Below are 17,229 nucleotides of genomic sequence, written 5' to 3' on the forward strand. Positions count from 1 at the left end.
AAGAAAGTGTGTTTACTCCAGTTATTTTCAATCATATACTCCTACAATTATAAATAAAATTAAATTACATGTGAATTATTGTGCCCTGAAAGGAATATAGCAGTATTAGCTAAGGCCAAACATGGAAAAAAAAAAAAAAAAAGGATAGTTTGCTTAGAGCATAAGGTAGTCCCCACCACAATTCAGACTAGCTGAAAAAGCAGTGTTTTTTTTTTAATCACGCTGTACGTTTATACCTTTTGCTGTATTACAAAATTTACTGTGTACATTTCCTCTAATTGGTAAAACTCGAGCACCTTCAAAGAATAGATTGATTAGTTGCTGATACTGTATGTTGTTACTAGAACACTCTGACCCTTGCATTCTGAACTGTTCTGTAGCCCACCAAATACAACTATCAGCCAAAATTGTTTAGGAATGGGACACAAAGATTGATTACCTGAGGAACCTGAAATAGATACTATTAAATTCATTTTGCCTTTTATCCAGAGCATGTGATTCCTAAACCTAACCACTGAGCCGTGGCATGAACTTAATTAAAACCTAATAATATACTAGTTACGAAAGAAAAAAGAAATGGTTATTTCAGTTTTTTCAATTGGGCAGGGCTTCCTCAAATGACTTTCTCCTTTAGTGCTATTTGTTCAACTCATCATTTTTGAGTGTGTGCAAAGGATGTATCTTGCAACATGATGAATGCTGGAAGACATTTTTAAAGGAAACTTATCAGTAGTCCATTTCAGACATGAGTCTAACTGCAATCAGGCTCACTGCATTTTCATCTAACAACTGCAAAGCTCTTATGTGTGATTTTGGCAGGTTTAGAGCACCACTATGTGGTCTGTTGGTGAGTATGTGAAAATGTGTATATATCTTTCATATATATACACACATGTATAATGACAAAAACAAAAGAAAATGATTGTGATGTTTCTCTTATTAAAAAGAAGATCATTGTTCACAAGAGTATGAAATGCAAATAACCTTTTAAAAGAGTAAATGGAAACTTTGCATTTAATTGTACAAAAACAAAATAATTTGGTAGCTAATTTTAACAAATGGAAAAACACCCAGGCCATTTTTTCCAAGGGATTCCATCTTAATGCATTCTGCTATTGTGTTTCATCTGCATGTGGTACATCACATTTAATGGAAATCACACAGTCCAATGATCTCTCCTAGGGGAAGAGGAGGAAGGAAAGAGGAGGTGGGGAAATCTATCGTAAGCACAGAGAGATGCCTTTGGCAATTTAACAGGGGAAGAAAAGACAGACCCTGCTTTTCAGCCATTCACGTCAATCCCTCACACTTAGTGCCTCTCTAGATAGGAACCCCCAGAAGGGGCGTAGCTTGGCCTCACTAGATGCGAAACCAAGAACCTGTTTGTTCCTGGACTGGGTTCTGGAGAGAGTGCGACTTTGCTGTTAGTTAAAACTGCAAACATGTCTCCTTTTCCTAGCAGATGCATGAACTGGGGGACACAACTGAGCCCATTCTTTCTTGGCACCCAATCCAGAAGGCCAATTGTAGAGCTCGTTTCTGCTGAAAGATGTTCTTAGTTGTCTGAAAGTACAATTCAGCTCCCAGAAGTTTTCATCTTAAACAACAATGTCACAGTAGCTTCGATTATGATTAGGAGAAAATTTTGGACTCCTCATGTAACAATCAAGAGCCTAGGCCAATATAATAGCCACTAGACATATGTGAGCTACTGAATTTTTAAGTAATTAAAATAAATTTAAATTAAAATGTAGTTCTTTGGTCATACCAGCCATATAGCAAGTGTTCAATGGTTACCTGTGAATGGTGGTTACTGTACTGAGCAGCCTAGATAGAGAACAATTTCCTTTATGACAGAAACTTCTACAGCAATACCTGAGCCTCTGCCTGCATTTTATAGGTATTAAAGCAAGATACTGAGTGACACCCTGGGTTCCAGCATTTCTTTTATGCTTTTCCCCTTTCTCCTACTTGTTATGTAGAATCTATGTAATTCTGGTTATTTGTATCTACTGACCCTAAAATCTGGAAAGGGTCCCATGTTCCAGGACAGGTGATAAAGACAGATCATTTCAGTGCTTATGAAAAGTGGAAGGAGGTCACACAGAGAAGACAGCAATGACTTCTAGAACAAAGGGCAAAGATTGCAGTAGTGACCTGATTATGCCCCATGTCCATCCATCCTACCTCTCCTCCATTTTAGCCATAAAAATAGGTGCTTATACTACATTTAGAGAGGAATAACACTGCAAGAAAATTGTAACTGAATATAGAGATGTCCTGATGTCTACATAAGCCTTGGTTAAAAATACATCTTTGCGGTAGACAAATGGTGTCTTTTCAAAGGGACATACTTGATTTCAAATTCTAGATTTCCCCTGACAACTTCTCCTAACATTTTCAAGTCTCTATATGTTGTCTGTCTCTTCTGCTATTAGGATGTGAGGTCAAGGAGACATAGATTTTTGTCTTCTTGGTCCTCTGATTTATCCAAACACTTAGGAAAGTATCTACATATGACAGGCTCTTAATAAATATTTGTTACATGAACAAATGCATTACTCATCTCCAGTGTGATTCTCTGCCTGTCCAAGGAAAAATAAAATTTCCCAGGTTACTTAGAGCCAGGCTAGAGTTTGCTGGCTGCTACATCGCCTCAAGTTCCCAAAAGAACACAGCTATTAACATTGACTACCTGATTCCTATATCACACTAGGGACTTCAAGGATCTTATAACATCTTTTCCTACCCTTTTCCAACTTATCTCAGTTCTTGTTCCTCTAACCTGTAATACAAGACTCCATTTCTTTCTCCCTAAACTTCTGCAGACCTCCCAAGAGGTCTCCCAGTACTTCACAAATCCAACCTTCATAACGCTGCAAGACTTGTCAAATCGCCATGAAAGGACTCTCCAGGTCCGTTGTCTGTAATACACATGGCAAAGCCCTCCATAATCTGCACCACCAAATAATTCTTGAGTCCTCTAAACTTGATAATAGATGTAATAGTAATAAGACTCTCTTGCAAGGGACAAGATGCTTTTGACTGGCAAAACAAAGGGCCTTCATTGGTGCCGATTATCTGAGGTAGGCTGAACAATCCGACTGAGGCTCAGGAGTGCAGCCGAGCCCAGCAACCTAAAGCAAGAGGGTTAGAAACTTCCAAGACTCTAGGTCAACTAAAGTTGTTTAGTATGTTCCTGCCTGGTCTCTCTCCACATGGTGGAAACCTTACCACCACCAATTCTCAAAAGATTCTGTCTTGCATCTTCAGCCCCAGAAGGAGGCCACAGACTTTCCGATGCCTGTTTAAATTCCCCGGTTGCAGACTGTTTGCCCTAGCCTGGGACAGGTGTTTTCAAGAGACAAGATGACATTATACTAACATACAGGCTCCCATGTTAAAGATTAAGACTGGGGGGAAGGGTGGGATTTTCAGACAAGTGCTGGGCAAACTCTCCCAAGTCTCTACTATAGAAACCAGTCTTTCTCATTTTTTAAATACCTTTTAGCAGTTTCCCATACTTTTAGATGCTCAGTAAGTATTTAATTGTGACAAAAATGACATAGTTTTGACAGTTGATTTAAATAGAAAATTTAAGGAACTGTAACACATCCATATCATTATTTTACTAGTGAAGTATTTCAACTGAGCCTTTTCCTACCAAGAGACAGGGCATGAAAAGTATTCCCTGTTTTCCGGAACTCAACTACTGCCTTTTCAATATCCCCAAATTAAAATTTAAAACTATTTTTGAAATAATAATTATTTTTATTGGCTCTGCCAAGAGCTCATATACATTATAATATGGTGGAGAATGTCAGGCTATGTAAATGTGAATCCTGACTCTACCATTTTTAACCATATGACTTTTGAAAATTACCTTTCTCTTCCTCAGTTACTGCATCTATAAAACGGGCATTAAAATAGTGCCCCTCAAAAAGAAAAAAATAATGACCATCAAATGGATAACATTTGCAAAGCACTTGGAAAAGTGCCCGGGATACAATAAGGCAGCATTTCTCAACTGGGGGTGACTTTGCCCCAACAGGAGACATATGGCAATATCTAATGATGTCTTTGGGTATCACAACTAGATGGAGTGGGGGTTACTTTCATCTAATGGGTAGAAGCCAAAAGTACTGCTAAATATTCTACCATGCACATGACAGCTCCACTACCCATCCCCAAAGAATTATTCATCTCAAAATGTCAGTGATGCCAAGACCAAGAAATTCTGTATTAAGAGATCATTAAATGTTACTATTATAATAAAAAATAATCATAATAGCACACTTTTCCCTAGCATTTACAATATACTTGGTACTATTCTAATCAGTATATTAACCAAATTTAGTACTTACAGAAAACAAAAAACAAAAAACTCCAAGGTAGGTACTGTTTTTCATCTCTATCTTACAAACATGAGGGGTATAATGACGAGGATTCAGTCTCTCTTTCTCCTGGATGGTAATTGGAACTCATCAGTTAGGTTACAGTAAATCTTTGTGGAAAATTGTTCTCACTGGGAGATTTGTTTTTATTATAAGAAGCTTATATAGATTTTGAACACTTTCTTTCCTCTCACTTTCCACATTTTAAGGATGTTGGAATTTTGTTTGTTTTTAATCAGATATTTAAATCCAATAATTTCCCTTCCTACCCATTTTCCCAGCCCCTCCTCTGATTATTATAAGTTACTTTGCAAGGATTTCAGCAAATGACTGATATGAAAAGATAAGAGATTTGGGTATTTATTCTAAAGCTTAAGTTGGCTTTCCTGCACTTTGATGTATAAGCCTCTTTCTGAATTTTCTCCAAATGCACCCAGCAACACTGTGAAAGTACCTTCCAAGGCAAAGGTCTGCAAGATGGCGACAATGTTGAATATCCCCTACCCTTTGGGGACATTAGAAAGGAAAAGGCTTTTTTCTTGGATTAATGCAGTTGTTTGAAAACTGATTAGCTGTTGAGCCTGTAGCTCATTTTTTACAGATCTCATTTTACCTAGAAACACTGTTCTCCAGCTGCCATATTTTTCAACAGGGGTGTGTTTGCATGCATGCACATGTGTGTGTTTTAACAAACGCTAACAGAAACCAAATTAAATGTAATCAAATAGCCGTTCTTAGGACCTAGTACAATGAAAAATTGAGGCAGCCAGCCAAAATCCTTAATCTTCCATACAAAAACGCCTCCGATTTCTCAGGCTTATATAGGTAACCTTAAGAAAATGAAAAGATGTCCATTTATCAACAAGATTCCAAAGGCCACACTTTTTATATATCCACTGACCTTTATCCCCTCTCAATAATCTAACATTTCCATTGATGAAATGTGACACTTTGCAGAAGTCATCTGAACATGGCTCATCAAGATGGCAGGGGAGTAAAAATTTAATCCAATCAAATTAACTGTACCAACAGGTATGAGTTGCCTATGCATAAGAAAAGGGATTGGTCCAGACCTTCCAGAGTCTGGCACAGACAGTCACAATCAACTGCAACTAAAAAGACCAAAATCACAAAGTATAAGAAAATCAAGCCTCCTTAACTCTGAAGAAAATTAAAAGCAGGATTTCACCACAACCCATTTGGGCAAACAGGCACTCAATAAGACGACCCCCTGCCACCCACCAGGGACCCAGCACCCTGTCTTCCGGCTGCAACTTCCCCCAACCACAGCATTTTTCCTCCCAGAACCCCCAGATTTAATCTACCCAGCACCCTGTCTTCCGGCTGCAACTTCCCCCAACCACAGCATTTTTCCTCCCAGAACCCCCAGGTTTAATCTGTATTATATCTACCGTGAAACTCTTATCATGGTGAGAAAGAGTTTCATGATAGAAACTGGGGTTTCTGTAAGAAATTAGAAGTTCTAAGAAGTGATGTTAAGAAAATTTTCTGCTAACAAATTTTCTGCTCTGACAAATGTGCACTGCTTCATGTGAAATGACTGATGGCATGCTCTTCAAGAGGGTCATTCACTGGACCAGCCTTTGTGCTCAGTTCAGTGGGTGGCTGGAGATAATCTGGATGTTAGATAAGTCCAGAAGTAAGCAGAATTGTAGGAGAAATAAACATATCTTTACTTTAGACCAACTACTCCTGAAAATGGCACTTTACAGAACATTTTCTGATAAGATTTTTCATGAAAAATCTGGTTAACAGATATGGAACAATTCTGAGATATTCAAGCCAGTGATGAATTTGTCAGGTGAATGCCAGCATGCATCTGAGCACAGACTTAATGCAGAATAAATACTGTATCTTTAGAGCTGCTCCTAAAAGTTCCATTCCTACTCTGAACTGTGGTATGAAGTGGGTCATGTTGATGGAAAAACTAGAAGTTCTCTAAGCAAATTATCTTTTTTCTAGCATATTCTTGATTTAAGATTAGAATTAGTCTATGTAATCATCAACCAGCAGGAAGAATATTTGATTTGGAAAACACCAATTTACTCAAAGGCAGACAGAGTAAATCCTGCTTACACTAGGTCATAGAATAATGGAGCTGAGAAGTTCCTCCAGAGACCCTCCTATCCCTTTCCCTCCTTTTACAGTAGCCCACGGTCATGGATCCTTTGAGGGCAGGAGTTCGAAACCAGCCCGAGCGAGATCCCATCTCTACTAAAAAAAAAAAAATAACAACGAAATTAATTGACCAACTAAAAATATATATACAAATATATTAGCCGGGCATGGTGGCACATGCCTGTAGTCCCAGCTACTTGGGAGGCTGAGGCAGAAGGATCGCTTGAGCCCAGGAGTTTGAGGTTGCTGTAAGCCAGGCTGACGCCATGGCACTCACTCTAGCCTGGGCAACAAAGGGAGACTCTGTCTCAAGGAAAAAAAAAAAAAAAAAAAAAAAGCAAGATGAAACACTGAGTGGCAATCAGGCAGGAGACCTGAGGATAATCTGGGAACTACATTAGCCCCTTTTCCTTGTGCTTTCTCTAGCATTTGTCTTTGTAAAACTATTAGGTATATTTGCTGCTATAAAATCTTGTGTTCTTTATCCCAGAGGTTGAAAAGATTAAAGGGAGAGGATGCAGTAGGAAGGTTGGATGGAGTGAGGCAGATTTGAGAGTCTAAAGAGAAGATTTTAGGCCTAATGGGCTTTGGAAAGTATTTCCAAAACTGAACTAGACATTGGCCTGGTTGTCATGGAAACCAGCTGTGCTGAGAGGTAGAGATGAGAGCTCCAGTGAGAAAGGTTCTCCCTGAAGTTCTTTGGGATCATATAAACTCCCAACCCACCTTTGGGCTTGAAGTCAGCCTGTTCTGCTGCATAGTAAATGTACAATATGGTGCTGAAAATATTTCCAGGGTTAAAAGTATTCTGTAGCTTCCTTTGTTGTGCTAGTTTTAAAAAAAAATCCATATATTGTGTTCTGGGCTCCTCCTATCTCTTATCTACTACAGAACAGGAGCAAAGGAGAGAAAGACAGGAGCATCAGCAAAGAATGCATTTGGCAACATGCTATCGATTTCCACTTCCCGCTTCATCAAATTACAGCAAAAAAAAAAAAAAATGCTTTTCACAAATGGTGCTCATGGGGTGTCAATTGTCAAAATCTGTTTGCTGAAAAACTCCTTTCACAAAAGACCTTATTTTGCCAAGGAAATAATTTTTGGTGTGTGAGTACTGCTTACTGCTTTCTCCCTTTAAGTCCTGAGAATTCAGGTGATGGGATTTTTATTGTTATGTTGTCTTAATTTAAAATAATTCCTGTGTATATGTGTATATATTAATTCATTTCTGTGTATATGTATATGTGTGCACATGAACATGTACATACACATGCACATGAATGTATGTACTTGTATACATGTGTATGTATATCCTTACATATGAACTCTTTTTTCAATTAACTCCTGCATTTTCATTTTAATAATTATTGTTTTACAATGGTATGAATTATTTGGAAAATTTTTACATAATGCATGATGCATGATAAAGGTGCTTAATGTTTTGTTTTTTATTCATAAGGGAGTAGTTAATATGCACTATTACTGAGTCACGACCACATATAACCTAGTCCTTAGGATCTTCTACTAATATACTCAAAACACAGTGACTACTTTTATTTAAGTTTACAGACCTCAGTATTGTGTATTTGAGAGAATTGCATATGAAGCAAGCACTGCAGAAAGTAGGAGGGATGAATGCAGCTACAGGTGCCAAGCTATTCTGGCCAGTAGGGGGCCAGAAAGGTTCTGATGGTCAGATGGAATCCTAGACTTTACTTTGTAACATACCCCTTCCCTGTGCTAGCTCAATATGCCTGTGTCCCTCTACCTGCAGGCTCAGGCCTACCCACACTTTAGTTAAGTTGAGGCTTTGAACAGGGAGGGCAGCAGAAGCCCAAAGCTTCTGTGGCAGTCTTTAATCAATTTCTATTACTGTTACTGGACCCACACATGCTTTTTACTCTCTGCCTTGCTTGGATAGTGACAACTTTTGGCCATACTGTTTTGCCTAGGTTCCTCAACCTTCTGTCACTCAAATTTCCCAAAGCTAGTTTTTCATCTCTGTTGTCTAATTTTCTCACCTCTGGATTCCTGGTAACCATTCCACTCTACCTCTTTAGCCAATGAAGAATCTGAACTCAATCTCTAGTCTGCCCAAGTCTTCCATCTTTCTTTGCTGGTACTAGCTAATTACCTTTTAGAATTCCTTCAGTGTGCTTGCCTATACTGCAGAGGCAGACAAGCTAAAACATACATTTGCAAGTCTTCTGTGCAACCAAAATGCTAGCTGTAAATGAGAGTTCACCTATTAAATGTACTTGGATGAAATTTTAAAAGACAGAATAGAGTCTTTGGGGGCTATTCTTGCTGGCAAGCAAGACCAAGGACATGTCCAGTTTTTGTTTTTTTTTTACAACACTGTTCTAGTGTCCATTCTCCAGGTACTGGGTGTGAAGAGGCAATTGTAAGGAAAGCAATAGCCAGAACCCATCATCAGCGTTTTGAGGGGCCATTCATCAGTGGCAGTGGTGGTAATAGTGAAAGCTGCCCCATCCCTGCATTGCCAGCTCACCAATGCATTCTGGAATCAGTTGTAATAGTAAAGGTGTCAGAGGCAATATAAGTATTCTGGAGGTCATCCCTGGAAACCAAGTTTAGAACCCCTTCCCCCAGGCTTCCAAGTGGTTTGGGGAGCACCTAATTTCATGTGCTAAAGAACTTGTGGCTTAAAATACATAGAGCAGTTTTTGCTTTCCAAAATGAGCTCTGACTGATACATCAACTGGAGGGTTAGGCTCTGTGAAAAAAGAGGGCATAGAGATGATACAGCCAAAGAATTCAGTGGATTAGAAGTTGGCCTACACACAACTGACAAATCAGGAAGAACTAAAAGTTCCACTGATCTACGTATGCAAGGCTCAAAGTTCAAGCTATCAGAGTCACAAACACAGAGGATGAGCTTCAAGCTTACAGAAGAAGCTCTTTTCAATTTGCCTTGTTTTATAGATGAGTTCAAGCTACTGAGATCCCATAAGTATTAATAATAGTTCAAATGAAGAAGTTATTCCTAGGCCTACTCTGAATCCCTAGGGCCAGGTAAATCTGCCTGGGTTTATTTATTCTGCCTGTTAAAACATGCCCTTAAAATGCATTTCCGAGATGAAGTTACATTAAAAGGCTACCATGCCACAAAAGGGAGGACGAATTGGGAAACAAAAGAATCATAATGCCTTTCTCACCAGCATTGGAGTGGGGTTTAGCGAAGTGGTAGCTGTCATTAGCTGGAGCTATGACTCTCAAATTAAAACTGCTGGCTGACCTGCTTGGCATCCATCTGAGCTCTTCAAAGCCCCTGCTCCCTGCTAGGAGTTCCTCTGGGTCCCGGAAAGTGAAGAGGAATATTGATGAGCGCTATTAACATGTCAGGTGCTTTGCGTACATTATTTCATTTACTCTATTAATATAACCAATTAGGTAAATACTATTACTATTACCCTTTTAAAGACCACGGCTTAGATTAAGGAATGTGCCTAAGATTACAAATATACTAAGAAGCACAGCTGGACATTGAATGCAGGCCACTGCTGGCCAAAGTCTCTGCCTTAACCTCTATGGAATCCACCTCCCTGTAGGTTCTCCTTTCCTGACTGATAGAAAAACTTTCAATGGATCATGAATATATTTTTTTTCCAATTTCTCATTTCCATGGTAATAATCCCTGAGCTTGGCACAAAAATAAGTTTCCAAGTGAAGTCTGGTCTGTGATACCCTGGGCTTTTACCGGAGTAGGACAGTGGCATGAGGATCTCTGAAGATCCTCACAGCGCCTGCTCTAGAGAGGGGAAGTGCCTCTCCTCTCTTCCTCAGCACTCTGAGTGCCAGAGTTGGCCAGGGCTGCTCAGTTGTTCCCTGTGGTCATCCTCTTCTGTCTGGCATGCCACGGAGGTCCCCTTCTATCAGTCACCAATGCCCATCTCCTAGTTCTACATTAGTGCTGGAGAGGGGAGCTCTATCTGCCAGGGAAGGAGCTGCCCAGATAGAATTTTAAGAAGAGAATAGAACACAAAATAACTCTTAGTTGTGTATAGAAGAGCACATTTGAAGGAAATAAGGAAAATTACAGAATGAGAAAAGTTTTAGACATAATGAAATGGCCCCATTGTTGCTATTTAAGTATATTTCTTATATGCGTGTTAGGCTTCTTTTGTTTTATTCTGTTATTTCTCTGCTGAGGCTACCCGTTTCTCTCCCACATCACATGGCCCCTTCCCTTAGAGACCAAGTCAGTTCTAGTTTCCATTATCTTGAAACAGACAGCTTCTCAGTCAAGAAAACAAAACTGGGAAGGAGAGCCTTAGGCAGGAGGGAGGAGAAAGTCCTGTCGTGCTCTGGCCCCACTCCCTAGAGTCCAGGCCCAGGCTCCTAATGCTCTGTGTACTCAGAGGTTGGCCCCCTCACAGAGGCACACCAGGAATTAAAGTGAGTTGACTTTTTCTTGGAACTCAGTTTCCTGGATCCACGTTTTTTTGTGTGTGTATTTGTTTCTCTTTTACCACATCCCAATATATAGTCGGCCCTTGAATAATCCAAGGGTTAGAGGCACCGACCAACAACATAATTAACACATTATTTGTATGTTATTATATACTGTATTTTTATAATAAAGTAAGCTAGAGAATAGAAAATACTATTAATAAAAACATAAGGAAGAGAAAATATATTTACTATTCATTAAATGGAAGTGGACCATCATAAAGGTCTTCGTCCTCCTTCTCTTCATGTTGAGTAGGCTGAGGAGGAAGAAGAGGGGTTAGTCTTGCTGTTTCAGGGGTAGCATAGGCCAAAGAAAATCCACAAATAAGTGGTCTTGTGCAGTTCAAACCCATGTTGGTTAAGGGTCAACTGTATTTTGTAATAAAAATAATAGCTAACATTTACTGAGCACTTACTATGTACAAGGAACTATGCTAAGTTTTCTGGGAATTATTTAATGTAGTACTCTTATTAGTCCTAGGAAATGGGTATTATATATATCACTATTCTATAGATAAAGAAAGTAAGAACTCAGAGATAAAGTGAGCTGCTCAGAGTTAGAGACCCAAAAATGGGCAACACACTAACTTACATTTTTCTAACAGAAACATTCTTAACGATTTAACATATTGCATTAGAGAAAATAGACCTCCCCTACTGGCCTTGTCTCAGCTCTGTCATGGTATAATAAGGAATCAGGTATTGACACTTGGCCAGAATGTTACTTGGAAATATATAGAAGACCAACATAGAATTAGCAAGAATAATGAACTTGAGATCTCCAAGAATAAGGTGAAATTCAGGAGACCTAGAACTTTTCCCTTGTCTTATATTATTAACCATGGAGAATCTAGGTTTTATTAACACCAAGATGTTATTTTCCCCATTGTGGCCAATTTTATGGATTGAGGATAGAGAAGAGACCCCTTTGAAAAATCAATATGGTGTTAGCAACACAACTGGATTTTGTAATCTTGTTTGGTGATTTTTATTTTCTAGTATGAAATAAGTGATTGCAGCCATATGCAAATTTTCTTCCCAGCTCATATAACACATATGTGTCAGAGAGCTTCAAGGCAATAGGGAATTTGAATGAACTATAAATATTAAAATATCATGTAACATAATATGAATATTCAAAAATATTCTTTCAGAAAAAAAGCTAGCTACTGATTGGGTTATATTTTTAAGAAGCCACCCAATAAAAAGAAAAAGCCAAGCAAACAAGGGTTGTGCTCAGGTGGACTTTCACACTAACCATTTAAGAGTTTTACAAAAAACCCAAAGTGAGTCATTAACTTATTTAACCATTATACAAATATTAATTGACTGTATTCCCTGAGCTAAGCACTGTGCTAGACACTGGGGTAGAGCAGTGAAGGTATTGGGCTTAATATTACCTTCAGATCCTTGGAGTTTTCTGACTCAAACATGCTATTTCCTCCCGTGAGTTGGAAAATACCTATGAACAGTGCCCAACAGAATAAAACTAGCAAATCAAAAAGGCCAAGTGTGATTATAAAAACCAGGTCAATTGTTTACCTGGTGAAGCCACAACTTTACATGAAAGGCAAGTTTGGAGATTCTTCAAGCATCTACCTCTAACCTTGAAATGAATTTCTGTTTATCCAATTGTGGCTACAAGTAGCAACAGGGTAAGAAAGTAAGTAACAATAGTTTGGTCCTACAATTTATAATCAGTAACACAGGCAGAATTTCTTCAACATTTGGATAACCCAACTTTGTTAAATAGGAAAAACTGTATATGTACATAGAAACAATGCAGTCCTTATTAGCAACAATCTTCCATCTAGACTTTGCTCTATTGTTCCTCTAGATCTGTTCAAATTCATTCTCATAAATATGTTTTTGAATGATTTGCTTTTTGCCATTCTCTCTCCAGGTTTGTGTTTATGGGGCTTTTTATGTTAACTTTGTACTCCTCTGCTAGCTTCCTTTCAATTAGCTTATTGAAAGAGTTCTTTGAAGATGAAAAGTCCTGTGTTAAGTGTGAAGCATTAACTCTTACCCTGCAAACAAATAATGTGAAGGTCATGAGAAACTAACATATTAAAAACAGAAGCAAACAGGGAAAAGGCAATTTCCAAAAGAAGATAAAATTTAACAACAAGAATACTATTAATACCTGAGGGCTTAAGATATCTTTTTCATTTGCTATGTTGGAAATATTGATTCATTTGTCATTAGAAAATCACACAAAGCTGAGTGTGAATAAATAGCTACAGTTTTGTACAAGAAAGTAAGATACTTTGAATACTTGCCCCAAACTCTCAGAACATAAGGAGGAAGAGAAAACCCAGCACTTTCAAGTTTGCATATTACCTAGATTACCTTTCCTGAAGATACAGCTTTAGAGTAAGGCAAATGAGTGGTAAAATATCTTGGGTAGCAAACGGAGGAACAGAAGTTGAGTTTAGTATGAAAAACGTTGAGTACCTTTCTCTGCTTTCTCTGATTATTCTAACCAGTGGAGGTTTAGAAGCACTTTGGAGACAATTCCTAGATCATCCTATCTACATCCAGAAAGCAGCCTTTATGCAGCATGCACCTGTTTCACCATGAGATTTTAAGAACAGAAGGAGTAATGGGCAATAATTCATATGACCTTTCCTGGACATCTGCTAAATCTTCTCTCCCAATGGAGGCATCACCACTGAAGTTGTGGCTCATTTCGGGACCTGAAGAAGGTGACTTTTTTTTTTCCTGTTACTGTAACTGAATATCTGACATTGGGTAATTCATAAGGAAAAGAAATGTATTTCTTATGGTTCTGGAGACTGGGAAGTCCAAGAACACAGCACCAACACCTGGTGAGTGCCTTATTACTAGGTCATAACATGGCATGGCGAGAGGGCAAGAGCATTTGCGCCGGCTCAGGACTTCCTTCTTCTTACAAAGCCACTAGTCCCATCGTGGGGCCCCACCCTGATGATCTTATCTAATTCTAATTACCTCCCAAAGGCTTCATCTCCAAATTCCACCAACATATGAATTAGGGGGTTAAGTTTACAACACATAGAACTTGGAGAACACACTGAAACCACAGCAGTGACTATGCAGATGGCAAGCCTGCACAGAAGCCCTCAAAATGCATAATTTGCTGAGGGCTGCTTAGGAGAGATGAACAACTCACAGAGCCTTGCATGGGGGAGCCGCTTTCATCTTTGTGATTCTAGAAGTAGGAGCTGTACTTGTTTAATGTTAACATAGAGAAGGGTAAGGAATTTACCTAAAGAGGGACTGAAAAGCTTTTAAAAATGGTAAATTTTATAAACAAAAGCTTGAAATATCATGGAGAATTTTCCCAGCCCATCGCTTTTCTGCCTTGATGTATTGCACCAGTTGGCCCAAACAGTGCTTGGGAGCATGCAGTGGTATTAGGAGAGTCTTATGGAAAGAGATCTGAACCCCGTTAGTTACTAACGCCTCTAGAAATCTCCACTCACAAGAAATTCATATTGAACTAAACACACTAATGATTTTGTTCAGGTTAGAAATGTCAAATATATTGAAGTTCTTAAATTTGCTCTATATTAGTAGAATTGATATATTTGCAGCATTAATTCTAACTCATTGACTAAAACAAAAATACTCATTGTTTGGTTTGTCCCCAGTACCTCACCTGTAAACAGGAGATAAACTAGAATTGATTTTTTTCTCCAACTTGAATGTGTGTCAGAATCACATGGAATGTTTGTTAAAAATGCAGATTTGAGGCCCCACTCTTAGAGTTTCTGATTCAGTAACTCTAGGGTAGGACTACAGAATTTGCATTTCTAACAAGGTCTCAAGTAATGCTGTTGTTGCTGATCCAGGACCACACTTCAAGTGCCACTGGACTAGAAGATACGTAAGCTACATTTTGATTTTAACTATCTGTTTATTATGGTTACCATTTGGTGGAAGAAAGGGTAGGCTTCAGTTCAGTGTTGAAAACCTTGGCTGGATGCTGTGGCTCATGCCTGTAATTGTAGTACACAGGGAGGCCTAGGCAGAAGATCACTTGAGGTCAGGAGTTCAAGACCAGCCTAACCAAGACAGAGACCTCTGTCTCTACTAAAAATAGAAAAGTTAGCCAGTGCAATAGTGCATGCCTATAATCCCAGCTTGGGAGGCTGAAACAGGAGGATTGCTTGAGCCCAGCAGTTTGAGGTTGCAATGAGCTATGATAATGCCATTGCCTTCTAGTCTCATTCTGCCTCCAAAAAAAAAAAACTTATGAACTCATGTATTTAGTCACTTAATTTTTAACAAAGGCAATACTGTACTTCATGGGAAAAGAATGGACATTCCAAAACTGCTCAAATTGATAAGTCAGAGAAATGCAAATTAAACTATGAGATACCACTTATGCACCCAACAAAATAATTAAAATGAAAAAGACCAATGATATCAACTGTTGGTGAAGCTTTGGAACAACATTAACTCTCATATACTGCTAAGGCAAGAGAATGCTGCTACAACCACTTAATAGATACTGCTGAACATTCTCCTAAGACTGAACATAGGCACACACCACAAATGAGCAATTCTACTCTTAGTTATATACCCAGCAGAAATATATGCATATGCTTACCAAAAATATGTACTAGAATGTTCATAATGGTGTTATTCACATTAGCCAGAAAGTTGAAACTACCAAAATGCTCAACAGTAGAATGGATAATTTATAGTATATTCAATATAATGGGATATTATTCATGAATGAAAATGAACATGAAATATGAATAAATCTCACAAACTTGATGGTGAGTGAAAAACAGACACTAAATAGGCTTAATATGATCTGATTCATGTTAAGTTTTTAAAAAGGTAAAATTAATCTATGCTTTAAAAGTCACTTTTCTAATAGTGAGAAACATGAGTGTACTTCTTTGGTGCTGGTAAATATTGTTCTTTAATCTGAGTGCTGGTTAGTTATAAAAGAAAATATCCAGCACATTCAAATTGTAAAGAATTTGAGCATTCAGTGATTCACGAATTTATCATCAGAGCAGAATCAGTGAGCTAGGAGGGGCTGGAGGGAAAACTTACGAAGTGGTGGCAGAAGTAAGACATAGAAAACAATTTTGATTGGTTAGAATGAAAAGACCCTAGTTAGTGGTTAATGGTTGGTAAGTTGATAGTTTTTGTCTCATGAAGGTTTTAGTCTCAATTTACTGCCTACCTTGGGCTTTGGTTTGGTCACATAGGAACTTAAAGGGCCAGAGCCACCCCAGTCTAATGGGCCTCCCAGATTTTTTTTTAAACATTAGTCATTTTCACATTTGAACATTCAATGAGCTGTACACATGACAATGCACTTAGCTAGTCATTTACATATGGTTTTTAAAAAAACTGTTATGAAATTTGTTTCAGTTTCCCTTCATGTGTTCAATTTGGTTCCTGTATCTGTTTAGCTCTAATAAGTCCCTTCTGCTTCAGGTGAAATCCATTGCTTTTTGTTTTGTTTGTTTTCTTGCTCTTCCATTTCTCAGATTCTTCCTTCTTAAATTGAAAATTGTTCCTTTACCTCTGTTTCTTGGGTTTTTCTAACACTTTAATTCAAGAATGATTTGCATCTTGTACCATGTATTTAAATACTATATATATATATATATATATATTTTTTTTTTTTTTAATCTAACATTTCCTGTAGACTCCAAATACCAGTATCCATTTATTCAAAATCTGTTTCTCCTCTGGCCTTACCCATCTCAGTAAATGGCACCACCTTACTCAGTTGCTAAAGCTGAAAGCCTAGAAGCACTCCTTGATCTTGCCTTCTCTCTCACCATTCGCTACCCAAATCCATTAAGTCCTATCTATTCTTCAACCACTCCTTTCTAGTGGGGCACTATACTCTCATGCATTTCACCATCATCTGTTACCTAAAAAACTGTTTAGCCTGTCAGATGGCTTTTGTGGTCCTAGTTTTGACCCCAACATATTATAAATTCATATAGTACTATCCTCCTGTTTAAAACCCTCCAGTGGCTCAGCCTAACCATTAAGGGTAAGGATTAAATCTGAAATCCTCACCCCAGCCTCCAAGGCCTTACCAGACCTTCCTGTACCATGCCTGCCTCATTTCACTTCACCATGGCCTGTTTGCCCTTGTTAGGATCCTTCCTTCTTTAGGACCTTTACACATGCCATCTACCTAGACTATCCTTTCCCCAAAATCTTTGCCTGGCTAGACTTTATTATTTAGGTCTCTGTT

Source organism: Microcebus murinus, chromosome 6 (assembly GCF_040939455.1).
Source record: "Microcebus murinus isolate Inina chromosome 6, M.murinus_Inina_mat1.0, whole genome shotgun sequence".
Lineage (NCBI taxonomy): Eukaryota > Metazoa > Chordata > Mammalia > Primates > Cheirogaleidae > Microcebus > Microcebus murinus.